Source organism: Myxine glutinosa, chromosome 6 (assembly GCF_964187855.1).
Source record: "Myxine glutinosa chromosome 6, kmMyxGlut1.1, whole genome shotgun sequence".
Lineage (NCBI taxonomy): Eukaryota > Metazoa > Chordata > Myxini > Myxiniformes > Myxinidae > Myxine > Myxine glutinosa.
Window position 1 is genome coordinate 42,041,650 of NC_136266.1, and position 15,938 is coordinate 42,057,587.

The 15,938-nt window shown below is 44.7% G+C and overlaps 1 protein-coding gene across 4 annotated transcripts in view; it reads left to right on the top strand.

Annotated features, from left to right (window-relative positions):
• Positions 1 to 280: 280 nt before the first annotated feature.
• LOC137415818 (repulsive guidance molecule A) overlaps positions 281 to 15,938 on the top strand; it is a 204,575-nt gene continuing 188,917 nt past the window's right edge. For 3 of the 4 annotated variants that reach the window (XM_078779783.1, XM_078779786.1, XM_078779781.1), the window contains exon 1: positions 304 to 479. The gene's annotated coding sequence lies outside the window, so the exon portion shown is untranslated. Of the gene's footprint in view, positions 480 to 15,938 lie in introns of all 4 variants that reach the window. The other variant, XM_078779789.1, reaches the window with a different exon arrangement.

Here is a 15,938-nt window from a genome sequence, read left to right on the forward strand (position 1 = left end):
TTCGAGAACACGTACATACATACCGGCATATGCATTTACATGCATGAATGAATTCAGTGCAACTCAATGATGAACAACAGCGTGCTCCATGACGCAGCACCACGACAAAAGTTATCGTGTTATGTTATACCTGGGAAATGGAAACCCTGATGAGAAAAGTCAGTTGTAGAAAGTTTTCTTTCTCCGAAAAGGTTTCGAGAAGGAAAAGATTTCCGACGTGCGGAATAATAAAAAATAAATAAATAATGGAAGCAAGCGCGCGCGCGGGGGCGGGGTTTGCAGTGCGCATGCGCGCCATGCGGCCCATGGCGCCGCCTTTGTTGTTAGTGTAAGTTTGACGCTTTGGACGTGCTGCGTACGAGTCCGTGCCCGCTCTGTCCTCGGCGCGCTGTGCATTCCGTGCCCCCCATTCTCCCTGGACTCTGTGCGCTGCACGCCTTCTCCCCGAAGCTCGGCTGGAGGATCCCGCCTGGATTGCCGTAAGTTTCGCGCGAATCCGCAAAGGCGGGAGAAGTATTGTGGTTGTGGCGCCGTTTGGCCTCAGCTCTTACTTTACCCGGTCATTTGTTTGAGCAACAACACGTGACATTGCTTTTGTGACTTTCGATTCGAACTGCTGTTTGATTTGCTCGGATTTCTTTTTGCGGAGACTGCACTGTATGTGACTTGCATGTGATCACTGTGTACAAGTCAGGCAGTTGTGTGTGATGAGAAAGTTTGGGGGAGGAGGGGTGGAATTCGAGGGAGGAGGGGTCCTATCCTTAAGGGTGGACATAAAAGTCACGAGTCTGGAGAGAAAAGTTTGACTATTTAATTTAAAACAAAGGTGGAGGGGAGTGTTTACATGTACAGTGTGTATAAATATATAGATATAAATATATGAAAATATATATGAAAAAGTGTGTGTGTGTGTGTGTGTGTGTGTTAAAAAAATAATTGAAATGTATTTCTATATTAATGCTCGAATCGAGTTGACGTCTCATTCACTCAGCTTGGAAGGAAAACATTCTGAAAAATTCATTCCCATTCAAATTTTCATTTGTGCCAATGAAAAGTTAAACTCTGCCACATTTTCTGGAATATTCACTCCTTGGGTGGTTAAAATGAAAAAGTCACCGAGATGCTGCCAATGTCATGGATCATTTTGCCTCTGGGTTGTGGCACCAGACGTCTCGACGTGCGAAGGAAGGAAGGAAGCAATTCGCAGTATTGTATTGTATTATTGGCTCTGGAGGCATTCTCACTGCACTTTTGCCTTTCCTGTTTCCGGGTTGTTTGCCAGTTTCCATACCTCCTTGCGGATTGTTTTTTGTTCACAAAGTCTAGGTTCATGAAAGAATGACGTGGTTCTTCACACTGACACTGACAGTGGAATGGTGGTTGGGAGGGTGTACCGCGTGGACAAAATGAGGGAATTGACGAATCTGAGGAGGTGAGAGAGAGAAGAGTAACTTGAGTCGTGTTTTTCCTGACCTCCAATGAACCCTGACTTTTTCCTTTATTTATTTACTTGGGAGGAGAGCGGGTACCGGGCACTGCCCGACTGGGTGAGCTTATCCCGACGGTCGTTTCGGGACGTGTTGGACATTGAAAAGCTCTGGAGTTATTGGCCTCGTGGCGATTGCCTTTTGCCTGCGGGCCCGCAGCGGCACCGCCTGACCAGTGACCACACATCCCAATATACACTTGATGGTGGCCTCAAAGTGGCCTTCAAGGCCAACGGGTGGTATCTAAAAACCTTGCCCACATTCTGAAGCACCGACCCCCTAAATTTGGGGCCTCTAGGTGTTACGGTTCAGCCGTGAAATAATACGTACAAACACTTGAAATGGTTTATATGATTTGTTTTCATGGTGGTGGGTCGTACTATCTCAATACTTGGGGTAACACCCTGAGCTGGAGATTTATTTATTTATTTATTTACTTTTTTTCCCCCCCTCTCGCAATGAACTCTAATGTTTTACTTGGTGACGTGGCTGCTAATGGTCTGAAAAATCTGTGAAACTGCCCAGCTTTTGGTCTGCAATTCAAAATAACAAGTTTCCATGAAATGATGGCAATAACCGCCGGTGGTTATTTAAGGAGCCACCGTTGCCTCCCATCCGGAATCCGTGTGAATTGATGTCCCCATTTGTGTTCCGAGGAGCCGGTATTAACAATGGTGTTGCCAATTTAATTTGCACGTTTGTGTAGTTGTCTTCCTCATTTGAATGCGTGAGATTCCTACCATGGGATTGGTGCCCTTGCCTTCCGCCGAGAAGACCGTGGGATTTCAATGGACACCTTGTGGCCTATCTTTCTCATTTGGTTTGCTCGGCTTATTTGGGTGTTTCATCTCTTGCATCATCTGTGCTTGGTGTTGTTTCGCCGTGACCGAGTGCCTTTTGAATCGTCCGTGAGTGCCTTTTGAACGCGCTCGCCTGCGCTGCCAAACTGTTCAAAGCCGTCACTGCTTTGAAGTCTGATATACTTTGTGCTGGGTTTTGGAAAAGAGCATTTTGTGTTTGAAGTTTATGGATTTCGAGTGAATATTTACCGCCTTTCTGGTGCACTGCACCGTTAAAAGCTGTGGACGGCCTGCTTTCAGGATATCGACTAGGCTAATAAGAGCTACTTTAATGGCGCACTTTTGATTAACATGGAAACGCCAAAAAAATAATCAAATAACTTTTTTTTGGGTTGATTAATTTATCCTGAGTGACGACTTTGATGTCCTCAGATGAAAGAACTGTTACTCCTTTAGTGGCCCAAATTTATTGCACCTCGTGTTGTTGGCCAGCAGATGTTTTTGACCAAAGACTAACTAATGGGCCTGATGTTCGACTGAGTGACAGTAATTTTTAATTTGTTCATGCGGCCGGTGATGGCTCGCCTCCTCTTCGCGGAAGACAGTGGAATCTTTTGACATCCACAGATGAATTCCAGCAGGTGGAACGCCCAGTTTAACGTCCATCCGAGGGACGGCACACACATTGATGATGCCTCGCCCTGCTTTGTGAAACACCAGGATGACGGTTTATAGCCTCGGTGGGATACGCACCCAGGCTATAGAGCTGAGAGACAGGTGCACGCACATCTAAACTGTCCTGTGAGCCCACTAGATAAAGAAAGATGGTATCATTAATATTATCACACATTGGAATTGCTCAGAAATACTTTGCGCATATATACAGGGTGTTTCAAAAAGAGTGATACAACTTCAAACGTTTATTTGCAAAGAAATAGAAACCTCAGCAACGTGACATTTCTTGAAAGCTTATGACATGGTATTTTCTATCACCGATTTCTATTGCAGTAAGTCAATGCTCGAGTTAGTGAGACGCCAAGGTCTGAAATTGGTATTTACGCAAAATCCTGTTAATTAACGTTCTCGATGTGTGCCCTTCTGCGGATCAGACAGGCATTGATCCTGACTCCAAAGTTCTGTACAACTTTCCTGTAGGTCTCATCTGGCATGTCCTGGAGGTAGTCTGACACCTGCTTCAGATCATCCAGTGTGGAGGGCGGTTGACGTAGACAGACCTTGGCAGCCCCCCAGAACTTGTAGTCCAGATGGTTAAAGTCTGGGCTATGGGGTGCCCAGTCATGACCCAGAGCAACGAGGTGGTTTCTGAAGAGCTGCTGCAGGAAAGTGATGGTGTCACCAGCTGTATGTGGAGGTGCACCATCCTGCATAAACCAGGTCGTGCTGGGCTGGTTTGGGGTGACCCTTTGGGCTAGATCATTATGAAACTTCTGGAGCTCGGCCCGGTAGAGCTCACCGTTGATTGTCACCATCCTGCTGTTGTCATTCTCAAACCAGTAAGGCCCTAGCATTCCCCATCTGGCATTGAAGGCGCAGAAGCATGTGACCTTGCGCCCTTTCAGGTACCTCTCGGTGATCTCCTCAGGTGGTTCTGCCCCCCAGAAAATGTTGTTGTGGTTGTTGATGTGACCACTTTTGTCTTCTGCTCCACTGTCAATGGCATAGTTGAGTTCCGGAGCTAGAAATCCCAGGGAAGAAATATACCACAATAACACCACCAAGCCCTGAAAAGGAAAACTAGAGGTAAAAAAAAAACAAAGAAATGGCAGGAAGTCGTGTGTGTGTGTGTGTGTGTGTGTGTGTGTGTGTGTGTGTGTGTGTGTGTGTGTGTGTGTGTGTGTGTGTGTGTGTTGTATACGTTGTATACTGCTCCTTTCCTATTCCATCTCCAGGCGCTGCACGACGTCATCGCTGGGCACCGAATGGGGCCCGGCAATTATGCGCGCTTAAAGGGAGTACTCAGTTTTCACTCCGGTTGTTTGTTTGTCCAGGTGATATCTCAGCCATCCTTTGAGCTCGGAAGCTGAAATTTGGGCACAATAGTGAACACGTGCTTTTACAAAAATGGTATTTTTTGTTTTTTGATTAATTGATTAATTAATTGATTAATTACTTAAATATTATCGATTTATTAATCACTTATTTATTTTCTTTCTCATCTGGGCATTATCTCAAGCACCTTTTGAGTTAGGTTGTGATATTTGGACATGATAATGACCAAGTGATTTGGTGGTAAATGGTAGTTTTGGGTTATCGATTAATTGATTAATCAATTATGTAATTGTTCAATAAATTACTTTATTAGTTTTCTAAAAGTTTGATTCAGATAAAACTGGAGATTTAGGTATGCTATTAGCCAATTGATTAAGAAATTAATAATTATTTTACCATTATTATTTATTTTAATTATTAATCACTTATTTTATTTCTGAATTGGGCAATAACTCAGGCACCTTTTGAGCTAGGAAGCTGCTGCTATTTGGACATGGCAGTGACCAAGTTATTTAGCCTTAAAGGATATTTTTGATTTATTGATCAATCAATTAATCGATGAATTGTTTAATTTTTGGATTAATTATTTAATTAACTTTCATGAAGTTACATCTTCGAATGAAACACTGGTGGATTCGGTATGCTATGAACCAATTGAGAAATTAATTATTTTATGATTATTATTTGTTTAATTACACAATCAATCATTGCACATCTCTCCCTCCCAATACTTTCTCTATGTGCTGCACGGTGGCATTGCCAGGCACCCAAGGGGCCCTGGCCGTGTCGCCTGCTGGAGGATATGTTATTTATTTGGCATGAGGGAGATGTAGTTTGTGTGTGTTGTGTGTGTTGTGTGTGTTGTGTGTGTTGTGTGTGTATGTGTATATAATGTGTGTGTGTGTGTGTGTGTGTGTGTGTGTGTGTGTGTGTGTGTGTGTGTGTGTGTGTGTGTGTGTGTGTGTGTGTGTGTGTGTGTGTGTGTGTGTGTGTATATATATATATATATATATATATATATAAATATATATATATATATATATATATATATATATTGTTACTGATCGCGGATTAAGATGTTAGTTACCGAGCGGTTTGGTATTGCCGCGACCGTTACAGGATCCCTGACTCACCCGATTCACCCAGAACCTTGGCCGTATCGCACCACAGCTGCTCAATGAGGGAAAAGACAAAAACGACGCAATGCAAGAGGAAAAAGGAATAAAACGAGAAGACGTACAGACAAGTAATGGGGTTTATTATTTACACACACAAGCAAAAAGGAGCAATCAAGTTTTATTTACAACACATAAGACGCAGGTGACATAGTGCAAATACTAGCTTATCTACAGACTTAACTTATTCCCAGGACAGAACAAACAGAACAAACTCACGTCCACAAGAAGGGTGGAAAAGCAGGAGGTGGATGGCTGGAGGGAGAGGGAGGTCCAAAGGGGGTCCCGCAGCACAACCGGCGCGTTTAGCAGCCGCCGTTCAGGCCAGGCCCCACGCTGCTGTTTTGGCTGCTGTGTACGTCGCGTGCTTTGCCAGGCCTTGTCACACTCGTCTGGTCCAAACCCTCAACTCTTTCTTGGTTCACTCACTCCTCGCCACCGACTCCTCACCGCAACCAACTGACCACCGACTCCTTACCACCGCAACCAACGCAACCACTGACCCTCCTCTGGCAACCGACTCAGACCAACTCACTACTCACTTCCGTTCGCGCCTTTTATAGCGCCTCCAGCGATTACGCCGCCGGCGTTTTGGACACGCCCATCGGGGTGCTCACCTCGGCCCTGGTTGGTCGCGCGACCCTCGGCCTCCGCCCTGGATGACGACGGGCGGGCACGCCCCTCCTCCCCTCTGACGAGGTGGAGACACGCCTTTCTTCTCCGACTCAAGCACATGGTCAATGGCGGTTATTGGAGGGGAGGTGATTGGGAATCGAGGGCTCAGCCATGACGAGAGGGGATGTAATATGGAAATGGAGGTTTTGGGGATGGGAAGGAAAGGGAGATTTTGGGGATGGGAAGGAAAGGGGATCTATTCTCTTTCACTGGTGCAATGGAGTATTTCAATTAATGGAAGACACAGCCTTACACTAATACACATAATAAGGATATAACTGTCAAAAAAGATATATCGTGTCCTGCATGTATGTTTTATGGACTAACTACGGGAACGCCCTTTGACCTTTATACAACCACAAACGGAGGGAGGAGGGGTGATATTTTACAACAACCTTTTACAACAACATTTTACCACAACAATAAAATAAAAAAACATTCTCATATCCACAACAATATATATATATACACACATACACACATACATACATACATACATACATACATACACACACACACTAGCAGAAGTACCCGGCATTGCTGGGCGGGGGAAGGGGGGGGGGTGACGGGGGGGAGGGGGAGGGGTGACGGGGGGGAGGGGGAGGGATGGGAGGGGGAGGGGGAGGGGAGAAGGTAGGGGGGAGGGAGAGGGGGGGAGGGGAGGGGAGGGGGAGGGGGGAGTCAAGTCGGAAGTCATTGTCGTCAATTGAATGTCGCATTTATTTTTTATTCCCTGTCAAATGGCATTGGTCCCGCATTCCGAACCCGGAAGTCGGAAGTCATTGTCGTCAAATAAATGTTTCACTCTCTGTCACATGCCGTTGGTCCCATGTCAATCGGATGAAGTTGAAAAATTAACGTTACGAAGTTTCTCTGGGACGTACTGATTCCGAATATGAAGTTTAAAAATTAACGTTCCGAAATACGCTGATGACGTCATAATTTTAAAACGCGAAGTTTAAAAATTTTTAAGGTGTGCTGTTGTTGCTCTGAGACGTACTGATTCCGAATATGCCTTTGGTTTTGCTGTGCGGTGAGTAGTTCTCTAGTTATAAGAGGACAAACAAACAAACAAACAAACATACTTTACTGCTTTTATATATATATATATCACCGAGATGCTGCCATATACATATACAGACTTGGCATTTAATATGGAATATTTTTTTTGTGGGGGTGAACTTACTTTTCAAGATGTCTAAGAACCAAAAGTTCATTGGAATTATGTTGAAATTATTCTAGATTTTGTTAATGTGACCTTTAAAAGAAACAAAAACCACATTTGACATTTCGAAACAAATAAATTGATACTTGAAAGTGATGTAAACTGATATCGAACTCAATTCACGGACAGTACTGTTAAACTTCTGTACGTTTCCCAGAAGTATCTCTTTATTTTGAACATTAGCCAAATTTTTTTTTAACAAAAACAAAAGTTAAATTACGACTGGGATTACGGACAGTAAAATTACAGTTCAGTACTTCGTTTAACCCCCACGAGCATTCAGGAGAGAACGTACATGTTGAGGCATGCTGTTCACGAGATTTGCCAAGGTTTGGACAGGAATCACTTGCCATGCAGTGACAATAGCCTGCTGCAATTCACGCACAGAGGTCGGCTGCTGGTCCAAGTGGTCGATTTGACGGGTTAATTCTGCCCACAAGTTCTCTATCGGATTCATATCCGGGGACATTGCAGGCCACTCCATATGCTCTACACCACGGTCAGCAAGAAAGTGTAGGATCATGCGAGCACGATGAGGCTGTGCATTGTCATCTTGGAAGACAAAGTTTCCTCGAAAGGCTGCATGAGCAAATGGAAGCAATGTTTCTTCCAGAATGGCCCTGTACTTGAACTGGTTCAGGTTTCCATTCAGAACAACCAGGTCAGTTTTGCCCCCTGCATGAAAAGCAGCCCAAACGGTCACCCTGCCACCTCCCGCTTGGAATCTTGGCACTATACAATCTTTGTTGTCGGCTTCATGCACTTGTCTGCGCACTCAGACGTGGCCATCTTGACGATAGACCAGAAATCTAGACTTGTCACTGAAGATCACATGATTCCAGTGTCCTGGCTGCCATTGACGGTGCTCTCTGGCCCACTGCAATCGGCGCTGGCGGTGTTGTCTGGTCAGGCGTGGCTTTCTCAGGGGATGCCTGGCACGATAGCCTGCTTGAACCAGTCGTTGGTTGACTAGCCTTCTGGATACAGGCACATTTGTCAGTTGCTGCCACTCAGCCCTAAGCCGATTAGCTGACTTGGTACGGCCATTGCGGACTAACAGGTGCAGCTGGCGATCATCCCTCCTTGTGATTCTGCGGGGACGTCCTGACCTCGGTATTGGAGTAGGGACACCCCTCTGAGCATTTCGTTTCAGGATCTTTGACACTTGACCTTGAGTGATGCCATACTGCCGAGCAATAGCACGCTGTTTCATGCCGTAATTTCGTAAAGCCACCACTCCATGACAAACAGCATTGTCGAGTTGATGGACCATCTCCAGAGGAAGCGGCAATAACTTTTGGAGATGTGCAGCAGTTGTTTTCCACTAATACAGAACGCAACAACCCTTGTGTACCCGACTGTGAAGCCAATCATCAAATGCACCTGTCCGTACATTTTGCCATGCCACCTGTGATATAATCCTGTTGTTGACTTCTTGCTGCGACAATCAGTGACATGGTTCATTTAACAAATAAATCACCAAAGTGTAAAAGAAACTCACCAGATTGATATACTGAGTTAAGAAAGTAAACCCAAGTCAAGAAAAAAAAAATCCATATTAAATGCCAAGTCTGTGTATATGTGTATATATATATATATATATATATATATATATATATATATATATATATATATACACACATACACACATACACACATACACACATACACATATACACATATACACACACACACAGTGAACCAGACTTGATGATATATAATGGTCAGAGCATGCACTTTGAGTCTGGGAGGTCGGTGGTTCAAACTCCGGCTGAGTCATTCCAAAGACTTTTACAATGGTATGTGCTGCTTCCCCTTGCTTGATGCTTGGCATTTAAAAGGATAGAGCACGGGAAGGCAATGGCAATCCCCCATTATAACCCTTGCCAATACATCAAAAAAAATGTAAATATATGTATAATTTTATATGTCTAGTAAGGACTAGGTGAACGACCTAATCGAACGAGTAAGGACTAGGTCATAATCGACTAGGTGAACAATACAAATGTTGCCAAAAAAAGTCTGGGTTAACATTCAAAAGAACTATTGCAATTCTGTATGTAGATTTTATATTCCACAAATTTAAGCATTGAAAATGCGAGTGTTATGTCATTTCATCACATTTTAGAATCCCTTGCGTGACTTTTGAACAGATGGTCAAAAGGTGGTTGTGGCTGATGTTTTATTTGTCATTTCATCGGTTCGATGAACGTCCCTGTGATTGACAGTTGCGATTAAGTTTCCCAGGGTGTGGATACCACAAAGTGCCTCGTAAACGTATTCAGTCGCACAGACTGACCCATTATTTGTTTAGAAAGGGCCTTTTGTATACAAATCTTTCATGTCCGTGATCGTTTGTCATGATTGGGTCACGTGGCTTTCGCCAAGGTCAAAATGTGGAATGCACATAATTTTCATCATATAATGTAACGGGCACAACTTGGCAGGGCGTAAGATCTTCGTTTTGCCCTCTGTCATCCATACTCCTTCCCATTTCGAATGCTGATCCCGTTGTATTGCTCGCACAGCACTTTGGTCACAGGAAGTGCTTATTTTGACAGGGGTTTAGATGTTTGAAATGCTTATTACTGTATCTTTATTCTCACTGCATCGACGTGCTGTGCAAGATTGGTAGGTACTATTGGATGGATCATCGTCTTGGACAGCTGTTGTGCCATACACAGTAATTTGGTCACTCCTCGTACCATTAATTCAAGTTGTTTTAAAAATCTGTTAAATACAGGTGTCTGTATGACGCACAATATAACGTAGCATTAGTTACCTGCCAAAATATTGTGCTTTATTATCTGGAAATGTGAGGAACACAGGAATTGTTCCTTTAAAAGTCGTAAATTGTATTGCAAGCTGGAATCTACACCGTGTTTGTGTGTGTCTTCGTGTCTTCAAATTTTGAGGTTCGCTTGGGAGTGCCAGAGTGTGTTTTAGGCAAAATGTTGGATTAAAAAAAAAGAATCGTTCTATAATGCTTAAACATTTCATCCACCACCTATTAAGCACCAGCACCTTGCGCAAACCACGCACTACAAGGAAAGACTTCGTATCGTTGGAACATATCGCCCAGGAGCATTAGCCAAAAATGAAGGGGAAGCCGAGAAGAAATTAGTAGAAAGCTGATTTTTTGCACAGAGCTCCAGAATGTCATGTGGATACCCACAGTACAAAGTCCCACGAGTCCCACCTTGTGGCAGTTTCAAAATTCAAGATGTCCGCCGGTTAGACGGAAAATGCTTAAATTGCGATAACTTCTGCCTAGAACCTCATAAAAGTATACTTTTTATGTCTAAATATATATTTTAGCATCCTAGGATTTCAATAGAATATCTTTCAGTGACCTCAGATAATGATATGCAGAGATAATCCAAGATGGCCGACAAAATGGCCACCGCCGCAATGCAAAAAACATTAAAATCACGATAATTTTGTTTTACCACATAGAGGTGTACTTTTTTGTCTGTTTCAGCATACTGGAATTGCAATCAAATATTTCTGAATGACCATTCACAATGAAGTGTAAATAACATCCAAAATGGCGGCCAAGATGGCTGCCTATTGTACTATAAAACATTGCAATTATCATTATTCTGCTTATATACCTCATGAAGTAATACCTAGCTTTTTCTGTCAATATATCAGATATCTGTTACGTCACCCATGTGTTTGCAGGCACCATGTATTTGCAGGCAGGACTTGCATCTGCAGGCAGTCAGTGAAATGATCCCCCTGTTCCATGCTGCTGGTCACCTTGCGTATGCTAAGTCTGCCCGCCTCTACCTTGACCAGATGAAAGACCTTGAAAGTACCATGTCTTCAGTGCAGTTCTATAACTACACAGAAAGAGGGTTCTTCATGATTCGACGGACAGAAAAGTTCTGGAGTGGCAATTTCAGCGACCAGACAATCAAACAAAATTTGATGCGATTGCTGAAAACATCTGGAGGTCTGGCTCATGGTCGTGGAATCACAGACAGTACAATAGCCAAATGGGTTCATGCCATGCCCCGATGTATCCCAATTTGTGATGCGTTGGAAGATTTCACTGGGGTTCATAGTCACACGTCTGACCAGCATGTGGACCTGCGCGCCAGCAGCACAGCTCGTGACAGGAAAGACTACGAGACTTTCTTGCAGTGGCTGGAAGTGCACTCTCCGTTCTCATATGGAGAACATGACTCCCTAGTCAACATAGCAAGTGGGGTGGTTGCCGGCAAAAATGTAAATGCGGATCAAGCGGTTACGGTTGGCACCAAGGCAGCTTCGGCGATGACGGGCAAAACGTATGCCGACGTGAAGTTAAAACGAAACGATCGAGTGACTAGTATCAGTGGTGACAGAAACAAGATCACTGTTCGCGGCGTTGAGGTGGAGGTGAATAGCACATTACTATTCCTAAGGGTCACATGCGTGATCAAGGAGAGTGCTGAAATGGAGGGATATCTCCTTCATGAATTTGCCAAACAACCACCCTCCTTGTTCGATAAAGGGCTTATGAGAAAGAATGTGAAGAGTGGCCTGGCAAGTATCCTGTAGTCTAAAGTGAGTGTCCACCTCAGCCTTCCTGATGGAGCACGCTTCATCCTCGATGGGGGTCACCTTCAAAGCTTGCCCTGGCCTGAGAATGCCACATATGATCAGGTCTGTGACCACTACGTTTTGTACGTACTTGAACATTATGGGATGCAGACCATAATCGTGTTTGATGGGTATGGCAGTGACTCATCGACAAAAGTATTACAGCAGCGGCAATTTTGTCAGCCATCTTGGATTATATCTACATATCATTATCTGAGGTCACTGAAATATATTCTATTAAAATCCTAGTGTGCTAAAACATATATTTAGCCACGAAAAGTACACTTTTATGAGGTTCTAGGCAGAAGTTATCCATATTTATGTATTTTCCATCCAACCGGTGGCCATCTTGAATTTTGAAAATGCCACAAGGTGGGACTCGTGGGACTTTATATTGTGGGCATCCACATGGTATTCTGAAGCTCTGTGCAAAAAATCAGCTTTCTACTAATTTCTTCTAGGTCCTAACCTAATGCTCCTGGGCTAATACTTTGGCGGGAGTGCGAGCAGGTGGGAGAACTTGTTAAAAAGCAATCTTATAAGTGCTTGCGAGAATGCTGGGCCTCGCGCAGGTGTGATGCCAGGAGTGATTGACAGGGGAGTGGGGCTGAGCATCTGGAGGTGCACAAATCCAAACATTGTGTGGGGTCTGCGTTGAGGTTCTGAACCTTTGACCCGACCAGACTCCATCCCGCTTAAGCAAGGTAAAAGGCGGAACGCGGGCGCTCCTTAGAGCCTTCTGACTTGACCAGAGATCTGCTAACAAGAGGAAGAAGAACCTGCATGGCACTGGGGAGAGACCCCTTTGCGCTGGGGAGAGACCCCTTTGTGCTGGGGAGAGACCCCTTTGCTCTGTGGAGAGACCCCTTTGCGCTGTGGAGAGACCCCTTTGCGCTGTGGAGAGACCCCTTTGCGCTGTGGAGAGACCCCTTTGCGCTGGGGAGAGACCCCTTTGCGCTGGGGAGAGACCCCTTTGCGCTGGGGAGAGACCCCTTTGCGCTGGGGAGAGACCCCTTTGCGCTGGGGAGAGACCCCTTTGCGCTGGGGAGAGACCCCTTTGCGCTGGGGAGAGACCCCTTTGCGCTGGGGAGAGACCCCTTTGCGCTGGGGAGAGACCCCTTTGCTCTGGGGAGAGAGCCCTTTGCGCTGTACCGAGGCACACATGGTATGGAGGTCAGGCAGTGCTAAGGCAAATTGCTGTTAAGTTGGTCTGAGTTGAAGTGGTCAGGCCGGAAGAGATCTCTGACCAAGGACAAGGTGTCTTTTGCTATCCTCTTTACTAATTATTATTCACTTTACTATCCTCTTTACTAATTCTCTCTACGTCGTCTTCCTTGACACACAAATAGCCTGCTGACCACAACTAAAGAGTGATCAACATCCAGTGCAAAAGAGCAAACAACAACTTCGCCCCCCCCCCCCCCCCTCCATCCCCCTTGGTCTGGGCAGCGTACTGATTCGAACCTCACTTTTTCCTTGTTACCCCCACTGCTCCCAACACACCATGATGCCACACTGACCTCCCCTTCCCTATTACCCAAGCTGTATCATGACCGATACCTGTCCTCTGTTGATGGTGCCTGGGTGAGTCCAGGGGCTGTACCCATGCCCTGAACTCGGCTCTCCTCCTCCTCCTCATCCTCATCCTTCTGGTCCTTCTCCTCCTCCTCCCCTCCTCCTTTCCTCCTCCTCTCCTCCTCCTCTCCTCCTCCTCTCCTCCTCCTCCTCCTCCTCCTCCTCCTCTCCTCCTCCTCCTCCTCCTCCTCCTCCTCCTCCTCCTCCTCTCCTCCTCCTCTCCTCCTCCTCTCTTCTTCCTATCTTATTTCCTCGGAGTGTGATTCTGCTGGGCTTGTGTGTTACGTGTTGGATTACCAGGTTAAATTGTAGAAGGGTTTAAGCGCTAAGAGGGATAAGACTTTTGGGTTGTGATTATAATTGTTTAATTGTGCTTTTCTTTTTGCCTGTATTGATTGGTTGTAAATGTTATTATTTTTTTTTTTAAATACTCTTGCAATTCTTGGTAAACAGTGGTTTCCAACCTGCTTGTTTCGTCTTTCCTATTGACCCGATTAAGGTGTACTAGTGATAGACAGGATGTTATACCCCAACCAATTGGCTCCACAACATTAGCCGGTACCTACTTGCCAGTTTTCTCAGCTGCCCCTGATTAAATAAGAAGACATGTATGTATCGAGGGTATGAGCCCCCCTTGATGTTGCCAAGCCACCAAAATGATAACGTGTGAAGTAGCTAGAACCCTGCCAGATTTGACGGTAATAATCGGCGTTCATGGTTGTCTAGCAACTCGCCGGACCGTGGAGTTATTCATAGTTGGTGGCCTCAAAAACTGGTAGTTCGGGAAGAGTCTGAGAAGTCCCCTTGTGATAACCCCCTCCCCCCACCCCCCCAAAACCCAGATCCGTAACAATATATTGGTTTGTCATTGATTCATACACATCTTGCTTGGTGAAGCCGATTGTGTATTTGGATTTTTACCTCTGCCACTGAAGGTGGATGGAGGTTGTTTTCACCCTGTCTGTTTGTGAACAGGATATCTCAAAAAGTTGTGGATGGATTCGGACGAAATTTGGCAGAGAGATTGCGTATCGACATGGACAAAATTATTAGATTTTGGTGAAGATCTGGATTCGGATCCGGCTAGTATATATATATATATATTTTAAGTGATTCTTCACCTTTGGGAGATAGGGCCAAAAACGATACGTAGCAGGATATCTCAAAAAGTTGCGGACGGATTTGGACGAAGCTTGCGGGAGGGAGAGGTTGTGCATGTGACGAGGACGAATCGATTCGATTTTGGTGAAGATCTGAATGTAGATTCGGATACGAGAATTATTTAATTTTTTAAGTGATTCTTCACTATTGGGAGATAGGACCAAAAGGGATATACAACATGTTATTTTAAAAACGTGTGGACTATTTATGACCAAACATGGTGGACGGGTTGGATAGGCGAAAAGAACAAGTCGATTAGATCAGTAGGATACAAACCGTAAACTATTCAGCTTGGTGGAGGTATGCGCTCTACCGAGTGCCATTCTCGATGGCATTGTCGTCCTCTTCAATGCCCTATACTCTTTCAGAGCGTTGGTGCTACTGAAGCAGTCTCTTGGCAAGGGATGTGCTGGGTGGTTTGCCATTGCCTTCCCAGCAGTAAGGGAAGTAATTTGGAATTTGGCAAGGGATGCCTTGGATTACTTGCCTACTCTTCCCGAAAGACACCGCAGGATCTTTAATGTCTCCCAACTACCAGTGCTGGCAGATGGTGTCTCTGGCTTAACGTCTCATTATGGACGGCCTTCGCTAAAGGATCACCCTGCATGCGAAACACCAGTGTGACGGTTCATAGGCGAGTTCAGTTTGGAACCCAGGCTAGACGGCTCAAAGTTGAGTGTGCATAACTAAACATTTGGTACAATCTTTCTTTGCAGCGAATCTTGTGAAAAATATTGATATCAATGACTCTTTTTGGCTCTAGGAAATCAATTGCTGCCTCCTCCCTCACCCCCTTCTCCGAAACCCCACCAACTACTTCATTTCAAAGATTCAACCATATATAGTAAAGCGAGTGGTTCTTCCATATTTGGAAACTCAAATGATGAATGGAGTAAAAGTAATGTTTGACTTGAACTTTCTAATGCTCGGCCTGGTGCTCTCGGCCCTTTTATTTCTGGTTCTTGTGTGCAGTATTGTGGGATTACACATTGTTTGATGTTATTACCATTTTCAGTATCAAATTACTGCTATCTTGCATGTTATGTTTATGGTTTTTATTTTTCGAACGTTTGTTTGTAGATTGCCAAGATTTTAAATACTTAAAATATTTATCTAGTATCTCATTCCCTCTTGCAACCTTGACGTCATTGGTGCCTCGCATGTGCTAGATATTTTGAATCGTCCGTGAGGGTTGCTGATTGGTGTGGTTGGGCTCATGACCGTAGTCGCCCACCTTCCT